Genomic DNA, 17,902 nt, shown 5'->3' with positions numbered 1-17,902 from the left:
TGTTGGGAAGTGAGCGGTTTTTGTTAAAAGATTCCTGGCCCCAGCTCTCACTACCCTTCCCTTCACACTTGGGTCTGCCCCTCCATTTGCCCATTCTCCTCTCCCCACCCCTTCCTACTTCCTAGGTTAAATACAGAAAGTAGTTATCTGCTTCCCTCCTTCTTCTTCCTCTGCTAAAGCCTCTGCAGGGGCCACAGACATTTCTGCCATCCTCAGTTCCTGCCTTCTGGAAGCTCTTCAACTGAGATGGACACACAGACTAGCCAGACATTTAAAATACCTCCTCCCTGTCTTTGGGTTGGGCCTGGATACCACCCCCTCTCCACGTCTGTTCTTTATTTTCAAACAGCACAGAGGGGCGGGGCAGAGTCAGAACGATGACAGCTGGCCCCAGCTTTGTGACTTACTGGTCATCAGCCCTCCCATTTCCCCGGAAACCAGTGTAATGACACCTGTTTCTTAGGACTGCCAGAGCGAAAGGAGATAATGCAGGAAAAGTGGCCTGCCCATTGTCTGGCATATAGTAGGGCTCAATAAATAATAGTTGAATGAGTGACTGAAAGGTAAGTGCCCAACGCAAGCATTTGCCCAGGCCCCAGTGGGAAGCCTTGGTTCAAGGAGTCATGGAGATGGGGGCTAAGGAGCTACTTAAATAATGGGAAAGACTGAAGGTGCCAGATGCCCGAGCCTCTTCTACAAAGCCAATCCCACTCTAGGTTTCTGTAAGGGCCCATCTCCTGTGGTCCTCCCCAGGTGAGAAGGTGAAGGAATCCAGGATCCAGTCTCAGCTTGAGAATGAACCAGAAGGGCTAGAATCCAGTTCTTGAAATGGAGGCAGATTCCACTGCTGCCTCCCCTTTCCTGCAGCCCCTCCCAGCAGGGCTGCTCTCCCCAGGTCTCCCCAACACTCCCCCAGTCTATGGATCCTGAAGCCTGCAGAACCCGCTTGAGCTGTGCAAGGTGAGGGAGCTCGTCAGCTCCAAGTAGGGGAGAAGAGCCCTGGACCAGCCGTCAGAGGACCTTTGTTCTATTCCTGCCTGCCAAATGAATCGTGTGGCGATCTCAAGCAGTTCCATCAACCTGTCCGAGCCTCAGTTTCCCCAGCTGCAGCATGGGAATAATACCTTCACACCCCATTCTCCCTACCATATAGGATTATTGCAAGGGTCAAATTAAATATTCCACATAGAAAAGGCACTTTGTAAACTGCGAAGTTCTCTACAAACACAGACGAGTCAGTGGAGGCTCTGGAGTGGAGGACCTAGGAGATGGGGCCAACCGGAAACTCCTCCTGTCTGGCACGGGGGCCAGGACGAATCCTAGCAGTTGGCTTTTCTTTGATCTGCATTTGAAACTTAATGAGCACTTAAGGCATTGCTGACACTCTAATTAGGATTAAAAATTAAATTCAAAAGCCATCATTTGTTTCCTTCTTTCCACACTCACTCCCTCAGCTCTGCTGAGCATAGCCATTAACCCAAAACTATTTTTAAAGTTGCTGTGCACTAATTTGTTATACACTGAAACAAATGAAAGACAGATATTTTGTTAGAAAAACAAATCACGAATCAAACTTGGGTTAAAAAAAAAAAAGCACAAACCTAGTTAATGAGTTCAAAGTGAAATTAACACCAAACCACTACAGCCTCCAAAACAATTGAACCAGAATAAAATTGGAACAGCAAAATAGGCTCCCAGGTAAATCAAACTGATTCTGCATATCCTCAAAGGCCACAGATCCAAAACAAACAAACAAACAAACAAACAAAAACACCCCACTTCTGGCCCTCACCTCCGCAGGTTCTGGTTTTCCCACATGAGATTCTGTATTCCTTCATTTCGCAGGATGCCCTCCCCCACCCCCGCCAGACATCCCAGAGGTGCTAAATCACTGGGGATGCAGAAATGAGGGAGACAGTCCCTTCCTCCCAGGACCACATGGTCTGACAGGCTTTCCCTCTGTGAACATACTCCCACTGCCCAGGGCCAGTGCCTTCCCCCCAACACTGCTCTGCCCAACCTCGTCTGGTACAATGGAGTTCCCGGCACCCCTACTAACCCTGGTGATTGCCAGCATCAGAGCCTGAAACCGTCAACACACCAAAACACCAAAACCCCAACAAATACAACTGAGCCACAAAGACCTCTGTGGTGACAGCGATTGGCGATCCTTTGAGACCAACTCCTCCAAGCCAGCAGAGAAAGTGTGCTCTGATTTAATTCTGCACCGCACCCATGCAATTCAGACGCCACGCTTTCTAAGGACCTCAGTAAAGGCTGTCCCATCCAGTCCTCTCCACAGGAACTGCAGGAAGTGGGAAAAATGAAATTGCTGCCTGTCGGTGGGGATGAGCACCCGCACTCAGCAAGGGGGTGAGCCGGAAGCCAGGCCTCCTGTGGAGGACCCAGCAAGGTTCCTGCAGGGGAAGGATGGCCCCGGCTGGCCGCTGAGACCGGCTGAGATTCGCTCCTCGCTCACACACGTACAGCCAGAGCTGCCCGTCCTTATCGCCCTTGGACCCTCCCCACTGAAGCCACTATTGTCTTCCAGGAGCAGAGTGCTCCCCATCTGGTTCCTGGAGCAACCCTCGCCACAGACTCAAGAGTGAGCGGTTTGATTGTATTATCTATCATCTTGGGGGCTGAACCTTGGCTGTTACCTAGTTGCAGCCTCCTTTTATCTCTGTCATCTTGGCCCAGGCCAATTTTATGGACTTCTGGCTCGATGTCTGCCTATCCCTCTTACCCCCAGTCCCCATGGGGGCATGCTTGTCCCCGAGCCTTTAGGGCCAACCTGTGGCTATATCAGTTTCCCCAGCTCTGTCTTCCTGGATCCGGTTTCCTCCCCTTGCCCGGGGTTATGTATGACAAGGACTAGAGGCATGGGGGCAGATGTTGCTTGGATAAACAGCTTGCCTTCAGCCATCACCAGACTCCTCTGCACGGGAGTGGGAAGAGAGACACTGGGAAGAATTTCAAAGTCCAGCTGGAGCCCCACCAACTGGAAGAAGCCATCCCCCAAAAGCTCCAGCCCATCTTCAGCTTCCCCTTCACTAAGCTGTCTTCGGATTTTTTCATCTAGATCCTTTTAGACATGATCCCACAGTGTTTTGTTACCTCTTTTTTTTTTAGGTTTATTTTTGTTTTTTATTTGAGAGAGAGAGAGTGCGTCTGTGCGAGGGGGAGGGGCAGAGGGAGAGGGAGCAAGAAACCTAAGCAGGCTCCTTGCTTAGCTTGTCACAGGGCTCCATCCCAAGAACCTAAGATCACAACCCAAGCCAAAACCAAGAGTCAGACATTCAACCGACGCACCCCTGTTGTTATCTATTTCATGTGTCTCCACAACTAGATGGGAGGCTTCGAGAAGACAAAGACTGTGTTTTATACAACTATATGAAACTGCCGAGCATCGCACTGGGCACGGATCATCCCTGCCTGCCACCTAGCTTTCCAATCTACCTTCCACACCACTGCCACAGCGAGCTTGCTCAAACAGACCTGGGGGGGGGTCACTCAGTGCCCTCGGTAGTCCAGCCCCCCAGGCTTCACTCCATCCTTCTTACCTCTGTACCTTTGCTCATGCCATTACCCTCACGGCTCCACCCCACTCACCCCTCCAAAACAGATTAAAGCTTGCTCTTCCAGGTTTTTCAGGTACCTCCAAATACCATCTCCTTTCTAGAGCCTTCTAACATTCCTGTCGGAAGTAGCCGTTCCCTGGAGTATCCATGGAAATATGGTAGTTATTGCTGCTAATCTCTTACTGTGCCTAAGTTACAAATTAAACTTATCATAGGTACGTAGGTAGGAAGGTGCCCATAGGAAAAAACATAACATATATAGGGTTCAGTACTATCCAAGGTTTCAGGTATCCACTGGGGGTCTTAGAATGTATTCCCTGAGGGATAAGTGGGGCGGGGGGTGGGGGGGACGGACTACTGTGGGGCGCCTGGGTGGCTCAGTTGGTTAGGCGTCTGCCTTCAGCTCAGGTCACGATCCCAGGGTCCTGGGACTGAGCCCCAGGTCAGGCTAACTGCTCAGCGGGGAGTCTGCTTCTCCCTCCCCCTCTGCCTGCCGCTCCCCCTGCTCGCGTTCTCTCTCTTTCTCTGTGTCAAATACATAAAACCTTCAAAAAAAGAAAAGGGGGGGGAGGACTACTGTATTTTCGTACTTCACTCTTTAACATGCATTACCCAGCATATAGTAAGCACTCAGTAAATATGTTTCAAAGAATAATTATAACACCTTCTATTATGGTTACTTGTGCTATGAATTTATCTTTTTCCTCCACTAAACCATAAGCTTTATTATCTCTGTACATCTTGTCTGGGCCCAGTGGATGTCGAAGCAGTAGACAGTCAAGAAAGGCGTCCTGAATTGAATAGTAGGTATCCAGTAATGAATAAAATGAATGAATAAAATTCACTGAAATGAGTGTACCTAAATGGTAGGTAGCAGCTCGAAGGGTTTCTATATTACTTTCTATATTACCTCGTACAAGGGACCAAAAAACCCAATTCAGCGTAGCTTATACATGCATAATGAGTCGTGTAACCAACTCATTTGTAGGAACGGCAAGGGCACAGTAGGCTATGAGGTACGGTTGACTCACATGTTGCCAGGGACTCACTCTCCACCTCTCCTCTCAGCCTCGCTCCCCACGAAAGCTTTCCTCTTTCCCACCGTCAGCGTTCTTCCGTGCGCAGGTAACATGGCTGCTGATAATTCCAGAGCCTCACTCCTCACAGTGTCCGCTGCTGGAGGTAAGCAACCCTTGTTCTTTCTGTGGTCCTAAGTTCAAAAATTCCAGGAAAGGATGTAATTGGCTCAGTTTGGGCCAAGTAGGGGTGGGACCTCTAATAAACTGACCGTTCCCATGTTAACAGTGAGGAGAAAGACTGTCTTAAAGAAGCGGGTGTGGGTGTGGGGAGAATGGTGGCTGTTCTGGACAGGCGAAACAGCAGATACCCCCAGGAGGGAGAGATGCAGTTTGCATTCAAAGGCGTTGAGGAGAATCAGCAAGTGGGATCTGGGGAACTCAAGAGGGAGCTCCCAAGAGGCCAGAGGAGCCTATTCTGTTAAACACGTATGCGGGTCCTCCCCACACCCAAGACCTCAAGCCTGCTGCTGGAAGAAACAAGGCACCGAGGTTTCTGGGTTTGCAGAAAACACAGGTTTCGGTGGCTGGCTCAGGTGTAGAGATAAGTCTGCGGCTAAAGGCCCCTAAAGTCACCTTGACCCATGTTTCACATCCTTCCCTCCTGCCTCCACAGGGCTGAGGGCTGGATTGGGGTGGAGGGTTCCTCTTCTCTCATCCCACCACCCCTTCCCCGGGCAGAGGGAGCCCTGGGCTCTGAGAGAAGGGAGGACCTACCTGATGGCTGCCATGGAAGCCATATTCCTGGCCTGCCCAGGAATCCCAGCCGGCCAGAGGTGGGACACACATCAGAGCCTCCTGGGCAGCACCTCGCCCACAAAACAGGTCTCCCCGGAACCCAGGGAGTTTGAAGAGAGGATCTTGCCTTTCACATACTCACCAGCTAGGAACTGGCATCATGTCTCAGCCCCCACATGCCAGGCAGCCAAAGTAGACTTCTCCTTTAATGGGACCACACATCTGGCCTAAATTGTTACTCCTCCAAGACAAGTTTACTGAACAGTTGGGCAATGCTTCCACGCACAGCCACTGCAGACACAAGCTTAAAATATACTTTAATACATTTAAAGCACCATTCTGGAGCCCGGCTTTCTCATGATAAAGATGCAACTGACACTCATTGGGCTCCAAAATGTCAAGTTATTGCAATCCAGCAGGGAGCCTGACAAGCCATTAAATCTGAAGCTCTGTTCTGCGGATTCCTTTCCTTCCATTCCCATGTCTTCCCCAACAACCCATCTCGGCTCCTGAAGCTGACATTTTCGCAGGACTTTCCAAACTCTAACAAGGTATGGACCTTATCCTTGCCAGCAGGTCTTCCAAGGAAATGCCCCATGGAGTGGGGTGGGAGGCACCAAAGAAGTTGGGAGGGGGGCGGGGAGTGAATGAGAACAAATCTCACCCTTGGTGTCCTCTAAGCGCCAAGGAGGGTGAAACTTGGAAAAGAAGCCCATGGATGGCTTCTGTAGAAGGTGACCCTAAAACCCCCCCAACACCCCTGCAACCTTCTACCAACTGGGCAGGAGAGGGGAGGCACAGGACAGGCAGAGGCTTCTTTTGGACCTGGCTCCCAAGATAGGTGGCGGCAGGCAGTCTCCAGCACCACCTTGGGGGAGCTCTAAGTTCTGAGCCCAGTGTAACTAATCTAAAAAAGTTTCCTTCCTTTTATCTGTTTAACTTTCCCCGAGGTTAGAAATAGGATGCAGATGATTTCCTAAGAAACAGTGGGATAGGAAGACAAAGAGAGGAGAAAAGGACCCAAATGTTAGGCAATTGGAGAGGATGCTAAGGGGCAGAAGGAAAGTAGACTCTAGAAGCCCAATTCACAAGTCTGTTTCTCCATGTGCCTATGGTTCTCCGTCCTGGGGCAGGGGGGACAGTATGCAAAGCAGGACAGGCATGGTGTGAAGGGCTGGGTTAGGCTGGAAGGATCTAAGAAGCCTCTTCCCAAACCCTGAAGTTCTGGTAGGTCACCCTCTTCACTGCACAGTTGACAACCTTAACCTGTGTAGGTTAACGTGCCTTCCAGAAGCATATGAATACGAATGAGTGGTGTGCTGAGGTAGGTGTGGGAATACATCAGTCAATGTAGATTTGTTGTGTGAATCAGTCGATGGTGCATGTTTGTACTTGAAAGCCACAATCAAAATCCAGGCAAAAGCTATGGGTGGTACTCTTGCACAATGCTGGTGGGGGTGTGGCTGTGGAGGTGTGATTAACAATTTATAGGCTGTGTATAAGTGCTCACAGATGCCTGAGTGAGGGCAAATGAAAAGAAATGTGTGTCGGAGTAGGACACAAGCACAGGAAAATCCTTGGACTTTGGAGTCAGTCTGATTGGCTTTGCATCCAGGCTCTGTCATTAGCCACATGTATAACCTTGGGCCAGCCACTGATCCTCAATTTCAACTCTGAAATGAGGATAATAATAAGTACCTGCCAAGACTGCCATGAGCATTGGAAATGAGACCATATATACAAACAAAGCTTTTCTGCTTTAGCCCACACATAGTAGGGCTCATAAGAAAGCAGCTATTATCATACACCGTGGGTGGGTCCCTGGTAGGTACGGAGGCAAGAGGGAGCAAAATACGACCTAGGATTGTGTGTGTCAAGTCTGGGTGAGGAGGTGTGTGCTAAGATTTGTCTGTAAGCAAAGCTGTGTACTTGTGTGCATCCAAAGCGATTCCTTCTCCTCCAGGAGGCCCCCTATTCAGACAGGGGCAGGAGGGTGGGGGCCGGTGGCGCAAGGTGCCACAGACACCTTGGGTTTCTGGGTCCTGGGTCTAAGTGAGTAAGAGGTTGAGAGGCCCTTAGGAGCCGCAGGAAGCCAACAGCCAGCAGAAGCTTCCTTTTTTCCCTCCACCCAGCAACGGTTGAATACCGCCACCCACATCCACTCCCCACCTCCACCCCCCACCCTACTTTCCTTCCCACACGTGACAGCAAGGGCGGGGAGGAAACCTGAGAGAAGAGAGGATTCCTCCCCTCCATTTCTCCATTCCCCCTTAAGACGAACCAGGAAGCAGTGGCAGCTCGAAATCGGGCCACCTTAACAGTAGAGTAATGGTCTGGCCTCCAGCCAAGCCCCACCTCCGCTCCAGCTCTCGCTCCTCCCCCTTCTCCTCCCTCACTGCTCCCGGAGAGCTGGTGAGCAAGAGTCTGGCCCGAGTTGGCTGGAGCTGTTGCCATGACAAGCATTTTCTTAAGAAACCTCTGCTGTTGAGACCGTCCAAAGCTGGGGGTTGAGGGGGGGGAGCACGAACTTCTTGGGGAACCATCCCTCCGAGGAGAGCAAGGCCAGAGACACCCGTCCAGCTCCCCTGAACCCATTTTCTTCCAGGAACCTGAGAGGTCCTTCCCTTTGGGAGGGCCGGGGGAGGAGACCCAGCCCACTCCCTGGCCGTAGCTGGAAAGGCGAGAGGGCAGAGGCAGCATCTCTAGCGTGGTTGCCACACTGGGGAGACCGGTGGGTGGTCACCCCCACCCTACCCCGTCCATGGAAACCCGGAGGGAGAGTCCCGCTTGGAGAAGCCTGGATCTTTGCTAGAAAGAGAGGTAGGCTTGCAGAGAATGAATTGACTCGCGATTTGCAAACTTTGTTTCTTTCTTTGCTCTCAATGGCTTCTAAAACTCCCCGAATTTCCTCTGCCTAGCATGTTTCTTGCGACTGGGTTTGGAGTGTGTGTGTCTGTGAGCGTCTCTGTGTGTGTGCGCACAGATTTGTCAAACACCGTATTTCCTAGATTCCTTTCTGAGGGACCGAATAATCAAACAAGTGATTTCTTTCTCTTTTCCTAGTTTTTGTCATTCCTGGGCCGCGGGGGTAGGGAAATGGAGGCACCGTCTTTTTCACACCCAAACTGAGCTTTTGGAAAAAGCATTTATTTCCCCCCATCCGTTCCTGCCCTCCCCCCCCCCCTTGGCTTGGGAATGAGACGCAGAATGGAAAACTGTTGCAAAAATATTTTCCGCGTCTGTTCCCTTTCTCCAAAGCCCCAAAGAGAGATGGAAAAAAAAAAAAAAAAAGGACCGAGTAAGAAATTTTCAACAGGAGGGAGGGGCTGCAATGAGGGGCTCACTGGGGGGGGGGGGGGGCGGACGTCGGAGAAGTTGGGGGCTGGGGAAGGGGAGTGCACAAATTAAATTTCTTTAGCTTTGTAGAGAAACCTCAGCAGTTTCTCTGCCGCTTGAAAAACATCCTCAGACTTTCACGTCTATAATTAGCTGTGGAAAAAGCTGGGAGTTCCCTCGCCCCACTGTTGTTGAGTGTGCGCCGAGCGTCAAGAACCAACTGTATGAGTGTCTCTGAGGGCACCGCCCCACACATCTCTGGTCCCAAAGGGGAGGAAAGAGCAGGGGGTGAAGTTAGAAAGTTTGCAGTTCCGAGGCTGGTGCCTGTGGGGCTGGTGAGCGTTGAGCGGTTGGGGGTTGGTCACGGGCATCCTGGGGAGGGTCCCCCGAGCGTCCTGGGCCACTGCGCCGTCTTGCAGAAGAGCTGGAAATGATGGTCCCTCCCGCTCTCCTGCACACGTTCGCTCCCTCACATACTTGGCTGGCTCTTGGGGTGGAGGAGGCCGGCTGGCACCCTCCCCAAGGCGAGGCCCGCCTCAGGCGCTCCCCCGTGTCTCCGAAGGACCCACCGCTCTTCTCCAGCTGCGTGGGGGGGGGGGGGGCGACGCGGGAGTGGCTTGCGCATCCTGGGAGCGAGTGGGCACTCTGCTGGCCAGAGGCACCTCCCCCGGGCATTCCTGCCGGACTTACAACAACTTGCAGACGCGGTGTCGGCGCCGGCTGGCCTGGTAGGGGGGATGTCAGATGGAGAAATCGCGGGCACGCAACTGACGCGGCGGGGGAGGGGAAGTGAATCCCGGGCTACAGCGCCATCTCCTCCTCTGGGTGGGGTGTCTGGCTGGGAGGCTGCAGATCCTCCCCTCCCTCCTGGAGCTCCTCCCCAGAGCTGCCCCTTCTTGCCCTTCCTATTCCGAGGCCCCCTCCAGCCCCTTCAGCGCCGGCCCTCTTTCCGCGGAAGGAAGGGAAGAGACCAGGATCATCCTAGGCCGGGACAGGCCGTGGAGGGGGGCCCTAGGTGGTCAGGACGGGCTGGCTGGGGGAAGGTGGAGGAGGAGTGGGGCAGGAAGAGGTGGTGGCTCCGATGGCTCAGTGAGCCTGGGTCCCTGTAGCCTAGGGGTGGTGGCATGGGGAGCGGGCTCTGGGAGGTGGGTCCTGGGCCTGAAGCTGACCGATCAGCGGGGTCAGTCGGGGGAGGGGGGAGGAAGCACCTGCCTTCTGCCCCAGCTGGTTTGGTTGGAGGGGTGGTAAAGGTGGGAGCTTAGCAACTGGAAAGAAGGAAGCAAAGGGCTTTTGGAGGAGAGCTTAAATGGGGGCCCAGGAAGCAACGGGAACCAATTTTCATTTTGAGGCTTTGGATGATTGATCTGACTGCACCCCAAGGCCAGGCAGCTTCTCCCTCCTTGTCTTCTGATGGAGAATGGAACGAGGCCTTCCCCAGTGGGCAGGGGACCCAAGACAGGATCCATGCCCTTGTTCTGTAGGAAAGGGGGAGGGGAATCCATTTCTTTGCTCCTGCTGGGGAGCCCCATCCTCCCTGCCACCATCTTGCTGAGGTACAACCCCGAAATCACCCCTCCCCCCGCGCGCCCTGCCACCGTGGGGGCCCATAATCCCACCATCCCAGCGGTTGGCCTTCCTATTTTCGGTGCTCTGACTAGGGGTAGGTTCTGGTGGGTTCGGGGAGGGCTTCTCCCCGAGAAGTAGGTCCCTATCTAGCGCGCGCCGAGGCGCCGGCTCCCCTATCCCCCCCACCCCGCCGAGGCCTGGAGTCGCGGGGCGGGGCCGGCGGGGGCACCTCCTCTCGGTTCCCGCCGGGGCTGCTGCAAACCCGCGGCCTCCGGGCTCTGTGCGGCCGGCGCCCCGCCCCGTCGCGGCCTCTCCCGCAGCTCGGCTCCGCCCCCTGGCTCTGCCTTCCCGCGAGTACTCCGCGCGGGAGGCGCTCGAGCGGCCAAGCCCAGGTTTGCCGCCTCCCGGCCTGCGCTGAGCCTCCGGCCCCCTCCCCGGCCCCTCCCCGGCCCCTCCCCGGCCCGGTGCCACCTCCGTGTCCCTGGCTGGATTCAAGGGCAAGTCTGGATTCGAGGCTGGATCGAAGGAGGAGGCGCAGTCTTAGCCCCGGGACTCTCGGCGCCTAACACAGTACCTGACAGGTCATAAGGTGCTTGGTCAACGTTTGCTGAAAGAAGGAAGGGACATTCTGGGAGAGCCTGAGAATCACCCTCCTCCGGGCTGATGTGGGCTTCAGTTCCCCTCCGCACAATGGAAAGCCTGCACCCACTGTGATGGTGGGAGGGAGTGGCTGAGTCAGGTTTGTCCGATTTCTTTGGTGTTTGGTGTCAGAACAAAGTCAAAATGGGAATGCCCGGGTACGGGCAGAAGGGGAGCAGTTAGTTTGCCCAAGGGGTGAGTGCTGGAAGAAGTAAGGCGGCGTGGAGGGTTGGCGGTCCCTGAGCAAAGATATTAGGGAGGCTCACTCTTCCCCGGTGTTGGCTGGAGGGTCCTCAGAGGAAGAGGGGCCCTGGGGCTACTAGGCCCAGCCCTGACTCAGCTGCCACCTGTCAGCTACTCAGCATTCTACAGGAAACTGCCTCTATTTCAAGAATTTAGCTGCTCTCAGTAATCCTCATGGGCCCTTTACTCTTTTTTTGTCTGTGTTCTTGGTCTGGGACCAAGCACCCAAAGATATGGATAAGCCCTGCCCATTTAGGGCCTTCCAGATCTATGAACCTTTGGAGGGAGGAAAGGAAGGTGGTCGTTCTGGCTCCCCAGGACCGTAAGAATCATGTTTGGCTTAGGTTGACCCAGGTGTTTGGTTTGACCTTGAAAAGGAATGCCCTGCCCTGGGCCCTCACTGCTTTCCCTGGAGGAATTCTTCCAGCCCTTTGATGTCTTCCCGCCCCCCCCCCCCCCAGCCTATCCCTCAGACAGAGCTCCCTTCCCAGCCCAGGTCCCTGTTGATTCCCATCATCCCCAATTGGTATTTGGTCAAACTGGGATGACATCCTTTCCCCTGCTCATTTCCCCTTTCCCCTTTTTGTAGAGCAGGTCATAGAAAGAAAGCAGCTCCTGGGGCTGGAGTCGCCAAGGCTTGTGCGGAATGTTTTGTGCTTCCTCTCCCAACATCTCTCTTTGTCCCCTCTTTCCTCTTTCCCATGTATGAGCCAGCCTTGCTCCACTGACTTACTTCCTCTGCACATGTTAAAAGAGAAATGACAGGGACTTTTGAATTCTGCCTCCACCTTAAGCCAGCCCTCTGTGTTCAGCCCACAGGAATGTGGCCTGAGGAGGGAAACCAGGCAGGATCCAGTTAGGACCAGAGCCAAGGGCTCCGGGTCAGCAGAGGAGCCTTTGGAGCCAATTTGTGTTGGGGAGCGGGTGGAGGGTGGGATAGTGGAAAGGCCAAAGGAGAGAAAAGGGAGGTGAGAATCGAGGCATCAAGGGGCAAGGATCCCTCTTCTCTACTGCCTTCGCCACACTAATTCCTCTCTGGCTGAAGTTTTCAGCCCCATCACTTCTCTGTGCTCTGATTTCCCAAGTGAAGTACAGAAAGCTCTGGGACAATTCAGAATGATGAACTAGAGTGGAATCAGTGAGACCCCTTTGCTCTTGCCTTCCTGCCCGATCACTAGGGCACGGGGAGTGTGAGGTAGTGTGTTTACTGGTGGGGAGGTCAAGGACTCTCAGATACAGGCTCGGGGAAGCTCTCAGCTCAGAACACCTCTAGCAGGATCCACCTAGGTTGCAAAATCAGTGCTAAAAGTGCAAACCAGTACAACTCCTCCAGAGGGCAAGCTAGCAATATCTAACAAAACAGCATATGCATTTACCCAGCAGTCCTACTTCTAGGAATTTATCCAGAAGATGCACATTCACAGATACAAGAAGACATATGCACAAGGTGATTCTTTAACGCGTATTTGTAACAGGAAAGGAAATCACTGGAAACTCCCCAATGCTCATCTTTAACAGACTGGCTGAATGAACAACAGTACATCCACACCATGGAGTACTATGCAGCCAAAAAAAGTAGGAGCCCTGTGAACTGATGTGATGTGATTTCTAGGATATGTTAAATGGAAGATGCAAGATGCAAAAGAGTGCATATTGTATGCCACCTTTGAGCTGAGAAAGCAGGAGAAGTAAGAGTTTTTTTGCAAACACACACACACACGCAAAGGATAAACCAGAAATTAATTTAAATGGTTACCTATAGAGTGGGTGGGAACAAGGTAGAGGAGATAGAGACGGGCATGAAACTTTACTGTTTATACTTTTTTAGACGGTTTTGGGTTTAAATTAGATTTAAATTAGATCCAAAAGAAAGAAAACCGCAAACCCCAAAGCCAACCACAACAGAAACAGTGAACCTAACTGAATATCAGTTTGATTACTCTTCAAGGAAAATAATTAATTCAATTAATTTTTTTAGTTTAATGCCTTGACTCTTAGTGGAATGTATGTTCTCGGGATAAAAAGAACTACAAAAAAAATCTTGAACTTTATCATTGTGTTATTAGTCATGGTTGTTGGTGTCAGAAATTGGAAACAGTTTTTTGTTTATTGTAGGCTAGATCCAATGAGTAATGATATTGGTAGCTCTGGAAATCAGGGTTTCACTATGGAAGAAGAGAGACAAAAATACAGAACCAGGGAAGGTGAGGCAGAACCCTGTGATCCTTTATCTCCTAGGTCTATTCCCTGGAAGGGTCTAGAAGCAAAGCTACCCGGTAGTGGTGTACACGTCTCATGCCCAGATGTTTCTTTCTAAGGACCACCAAAGCAGTGCTCCCTGGAGAAATGGCGGGTTCTAAGTGTGGGACTGGGGAAGTACACATGAATCATGTGATGTCAGAAAGCTAGACCATGCTCATGGCCAAAGGACACAGGAGTTGGCTTCAGGAAGCTCCCACAGCACAATTTCAGGACACGCTGAGCAATGAAAAGAATAACAGTAATAGATTGTGAGACACTGAATAAAAGATGCCACGACTCCATTCTGACAGTTAAAGTGGAACAGGGAGGAAAAACTCTTAGCACAGAGATGCCAGCTGATGAAAGGTGGAGGCACTGAGAGAACTTGACATTTACCAGTTTGCGGCCCCTCATGTAATAGCTGGTTCACGCCAGGCTTACTAATGAACGCTAAAACCATTGGGTGAAAGGCTGATCTCAACGCCTATCACCTCATGGATTACTTACTCCTTGCAAAATGAAAAACCTGTCTTTACAACGGGGAGATTCAGCACTGACCACCCTAACCAAGTGACCAAACCTCAGCCATAGTGGGACCACCCAGCCTGAGTTCCTCCTGATGCGCTGGATGTGCAACCATGTCACCTATATTCCTGTCAAAAATGTTTATCTGGAATCTAACCATGAGGAGACAAGAAACGAATCTAGAATGTGAGCCATTCCGCATGACAGCTGACTGAGGCTTGAAAAAAGTGAATGTCATTAGGAGAAACATTGAAATTGTGTGCTAAGGGAGAAGGGCAAGGAGGCAGAAGCCAGGCTAGGTGTAAAGAAGCTAAAGAAACATTATCGCCAAAGGCCATGAATAAACCTTAAATGGATCTTGGGTCAAAAAAAAGACCGTAAGAGACATCCCGGGACAATTGGACAAATTTTAATACAGATATGAGATGATATGTAATTATTAATTGTGGAAGGTGTCGTAATGGTAATGATGATGGTTTTGTAGGAGAATATGCTTATCCTTAGAGAGTATGCAGAAGTATTTAGGGGCCAAGTGGTTGCAGGTGATTGTCAAATGGTTTAGCAAAAATAGTGTGTGTGGGGGGGTAAGTACTTTGCATACAAAATGTTAACAATCGGTATTCTCAGTGAGGGGTCTGGAGTTGTTTATTGTACTATTTTTTTCAGTGTTTCAGTTTTGGAGTTTTTCTGATACTAAGCTGGGGAGAGAAGTCAATACCAGGAAGGACCCCTAGGTTCCTGGACTCCTCTCATCTCCCAGACTCCTGACCCACAGGAGCATCCTTTCTCGGTTTCCCCAGCCCCACACAACACAGGGAGGGAGCTTCTTGACAGGATGGTTTCCCCTGGGGGTCTTCATTCTCTCCCTCACTGCTGTCAGCACCAAGTTTTCCAAACCTCCAGGTGGGAGCAGCTGGGGCACAATGGGTGGGCCGGGTGGGCCAGGGGCAACAGGTGAGAGCCGGCATTCCACCCCCTCCCCCCGCCATGCTGTGGGCCAGCTAAGGAAGCCTAGGAACCGCAGGCATCTAGAACCATCCACCTACTTTTGGGGGAGGGGGTCCCAGGCTGTGAGAGAAAGACTCCACCGACAGCCCCAAGGCTGTTACTCCCCAGCCTTTCGTATCCCTTCTCAATTACATAATTCAGTGATTCTGGGAGAACCTGGCTGTGCCTGTCCTAAGCCTTCATGCTTGGGCTAAGCAAGGCCTTCTGGGCCCACACACCCCCCACCCCACCCCCTGGCAGGGACTATGTACCGGCTGCACTGTCAGTGGCCCACATCATCACCAGCTCTGGAGAGAGATCAGGTTTCCAGGACTGCCATTCTCCTTCTCTCTCTCTCCCTCTCTCTCTCTCTCTCCCTCCCTCTCCCTTTCTCTCCCCTCCCTGGAAACCCTGGCATGACTCAGGGCTCTTTTCATGCAGGAGAGGGCTATTGATCCTTTAGTCAATTCCCCTTCTGTCTTGCTAGGGAGCCTGTAAGAGCACGAGCCAGGAAGTTGAAAGGGGGCAGACAGGGCAGAGTTTGTTCTTGGGTGCTGCCAGGCCTGCCAGAAGAGCATGGGACTGGGAGTCAGAAAACTAGTCATCTGGCCCCTTCCCTGCTGTGTGACCTCCACTAAGGCAGTGCTGTCTCTGGGCCTTTGTCTCCCCCACTGTAAAATGAAACCAGGCTTGGACAAAGGCATTTCTGAGTCAAGGCTCCTTTTCTACAAAGGGGTAAGATTCTCAATGCCCAAACCAAACTCTTTTTATCTTAGATCCTAGCACAATGTAGCACGGCGGCCTGAAACCAAGTTCCATCCTTCTGTCGAGGATGCCCAGAGGTGAGGAGTCCTAAAGGAATCTGTCCTGTGGATAGCTACTCTTGAAGTTTGGGAGTGGGACAGGTCCTGAGATACCCCCACCTCACCTGCCTGGATGTTCACTTAAGAAGTCCCTACTCAATATCTTCCATGTTCTTCTGCTATGTCCTAAGCCGGAAACTAAGAAAGATTGGCTAGAGATACAGAGGTCCAAGCCTTCAGGGGGTTTACTCTCTCCTAGGGAACATGACATCCCCAGAGTTATTAGACGAACCCATGAACCATATGAAATTTCCGAGATGCAAAAAAGGCAATTTCATATGGTTCAGCTTCGTGCTAATATTAGCAGGTACTGGAAATCAGTGACTGCACTCTGTGCTATGGGAGAGAGAGATGAGGCTTTCATCCGAACCGTGTGTTGGGTTTGGAGAAATTTGGCCAGCTGCTGGGCCAGCCTGCCCTCCCTCTCAATCCAGACTTTTGGCCTTGGAGGTAGACACATCGGCCAAACCCTTGTCCAGACTCTGGCTGAGATTCCAACATTAGCCTTTCTGGTAACTGGCCAGGTCAGCTGCCCGTGGGGAGAGAGGAGAGTGCTGTCCATCCACAGTGCACTGTTCCTCTGTCCTAAATGCCCTGCCTCGTATCTTGGGAGCTGAGGCTGGACGAAAGTCAGAAAGGAGGGAATTGGGAACATCCACGCTATTCTTCACTACCCTGCCCCCCAGTCTGGTGGCAGACAAGAGCAAGATCACACACTTGAAGCCTCATCTGGCACAGGGACACATGACCTGGTGATGCTCGGGTCTGAAGGGTACTAGTGAGAATGTGGAGACCCGAATTTCACAGGGCTCACCTGGAATTATTCTTGGAGGAGGTGTTGCCAAACAGAGTCTGAATGAGGAGAGAGGATAGATCTGATGGAGGAGAGAGGATAGATCTGATGGAGGAGAGGTTGGGGGAGGGGAGGTGGGTTGGGAGGAAGAGCCGGGCTGCGGCATCCGGCAGAGGGCAGAGGACACCAAGCATCCTGGAGAGCCAGATGCTCTGGCAGGTGAAGGAGGCTGCCTGTTGCCCCTCCTCCCTGCCCACGCCCCCCCCCCCCCCTGCAATGACTCCAGCCTTTGTCTGAGCCAGCACCCGGGTCACGGGCAGGATGGCATCTGACCTCAGCAGCCGCCCACTGCCGGCGTGCTCTCCTGGTGCTTGTGGACCATTAGGATGATTTTTTTGATGTTTACTCCCTGCCGTCTGTACCACAACCTTCTTTGTGGGACGCACTCAGATGACATCTGTTAGCATGCTAGGACAGACACAGCTGGCGTCCACATTTCCAGGGGCTTCCTGACCTTGGTGCAGGGGAGGTTAGTTACCAGGCTTTGGCTGGAGGGTGGGGGGATTGTTCATGTTATGAGCCAGAGCATTTGAGATGGACAGAGTTGGGAAAATGGTGCAATTCCCTCTTTGGCAAGGGAGAAAACAAACCTGGAGACTTACTCACCCAAGGACATCAGGCGAGTTTGATAGTTTGAGGCCAAGCCAGAACTAGAGCCCACTTCTCCCCACTCCAAGTCTGTGGCTGGGCCCCTGACCCCGTCAGTGCCACCCATGTGACCCAGACCAATGCCCAGCTTCCTCACTACCCAATCTCTCTACCTGAGACACAGGGAGAACCACCCCGATCCCTCCGAGGATGATGTGTAGTAGCATGGTGAGGTCATGTGTTAGGAGCACTTTGGAAAATGCCAGAAACCAGAAAAGTGCTGTGCCATGATTGTTATTGTTGCTGCTTTTCTTAACAATCAAGGTCATTAGCACTGAAGAAAATGCACAGGAGAAGTCCTGCTGGCCCCACCCTCATCACTGGGGAGCTCCTAATGGAGCTGGGTTTCCTCTCTTGGAACTTTCCTCTGCTCCGCCCAGATAGTGGGCCTGGAGTTGGGAGAAGCAAGGTGATTGAGAGGGGGAGCCGAAGTCCTGGAGAGGGGTGGGCAGAACCTTCCCCCTGCCTGGGCCTCCCTGGCCCTGCCCTTTCCACAGGGTGTGCACCTCTGAAAGGTCAGAGGAAGTGTGCAGGGGAAGCCCTCTGATCACCACTTCTTCCTCCACCTGCTGGGTTGGCTGCAGAGCTCTGATTTGGGGGCTAAGA

General features: G+C 52.2%; 1 protein-coding gene across 7 annotated transcripts in view; it reads left to right on the top strand.

Annotated features, from left to right (window-relative positions):
• Positions 1–7,834: 7,834 nt before the first annotated feature.
• The window catches only part of ATP2B4 (ATPase plasma membrane Ca2+ transporting 4), a 94,289-nt gene continuing 84,221 nt past the window's right edge, over positions 7,835–17,902 (top strand). For 5 of the 7 annotated variants that reach the window (XM_027611040.1, XM_027611035.1, XM_027611043.1 and 2 more), the window contains exon 1: positions 7,835–8,215. The gene's annotated coding sequence lies outside the window, so the exon portion shown is untranslated. Of the gene's footprint in view, positions 8,216–8,767; positions 9,460–10,638; positions 11,037–17,902 lie in introns of those variants that run through there. The other 2 variants (XM_027611036.2, XM_027611037.1) reach the window with 2 other exon arrangements.

The sequence above is a fragment of the Zalophus californianus genome, chromosome 10, assembly GCF_009762305.2.
Source record: "Zalophus californianus isolate mZalCal1 chromosome 10, mZalCal1.pri.v2, whole genome shotgun sequence".
Classification (NCBI taxonomy): domain Eukaryota; kingdom Metazoa; phylum Chordata; class Mammalia; order Carnivora; family Otariidae; genus Zalophus; species Zalophus californianus.
This window is presented reverse-complemented; position numbering and strand designations above follow the sequence as displayed.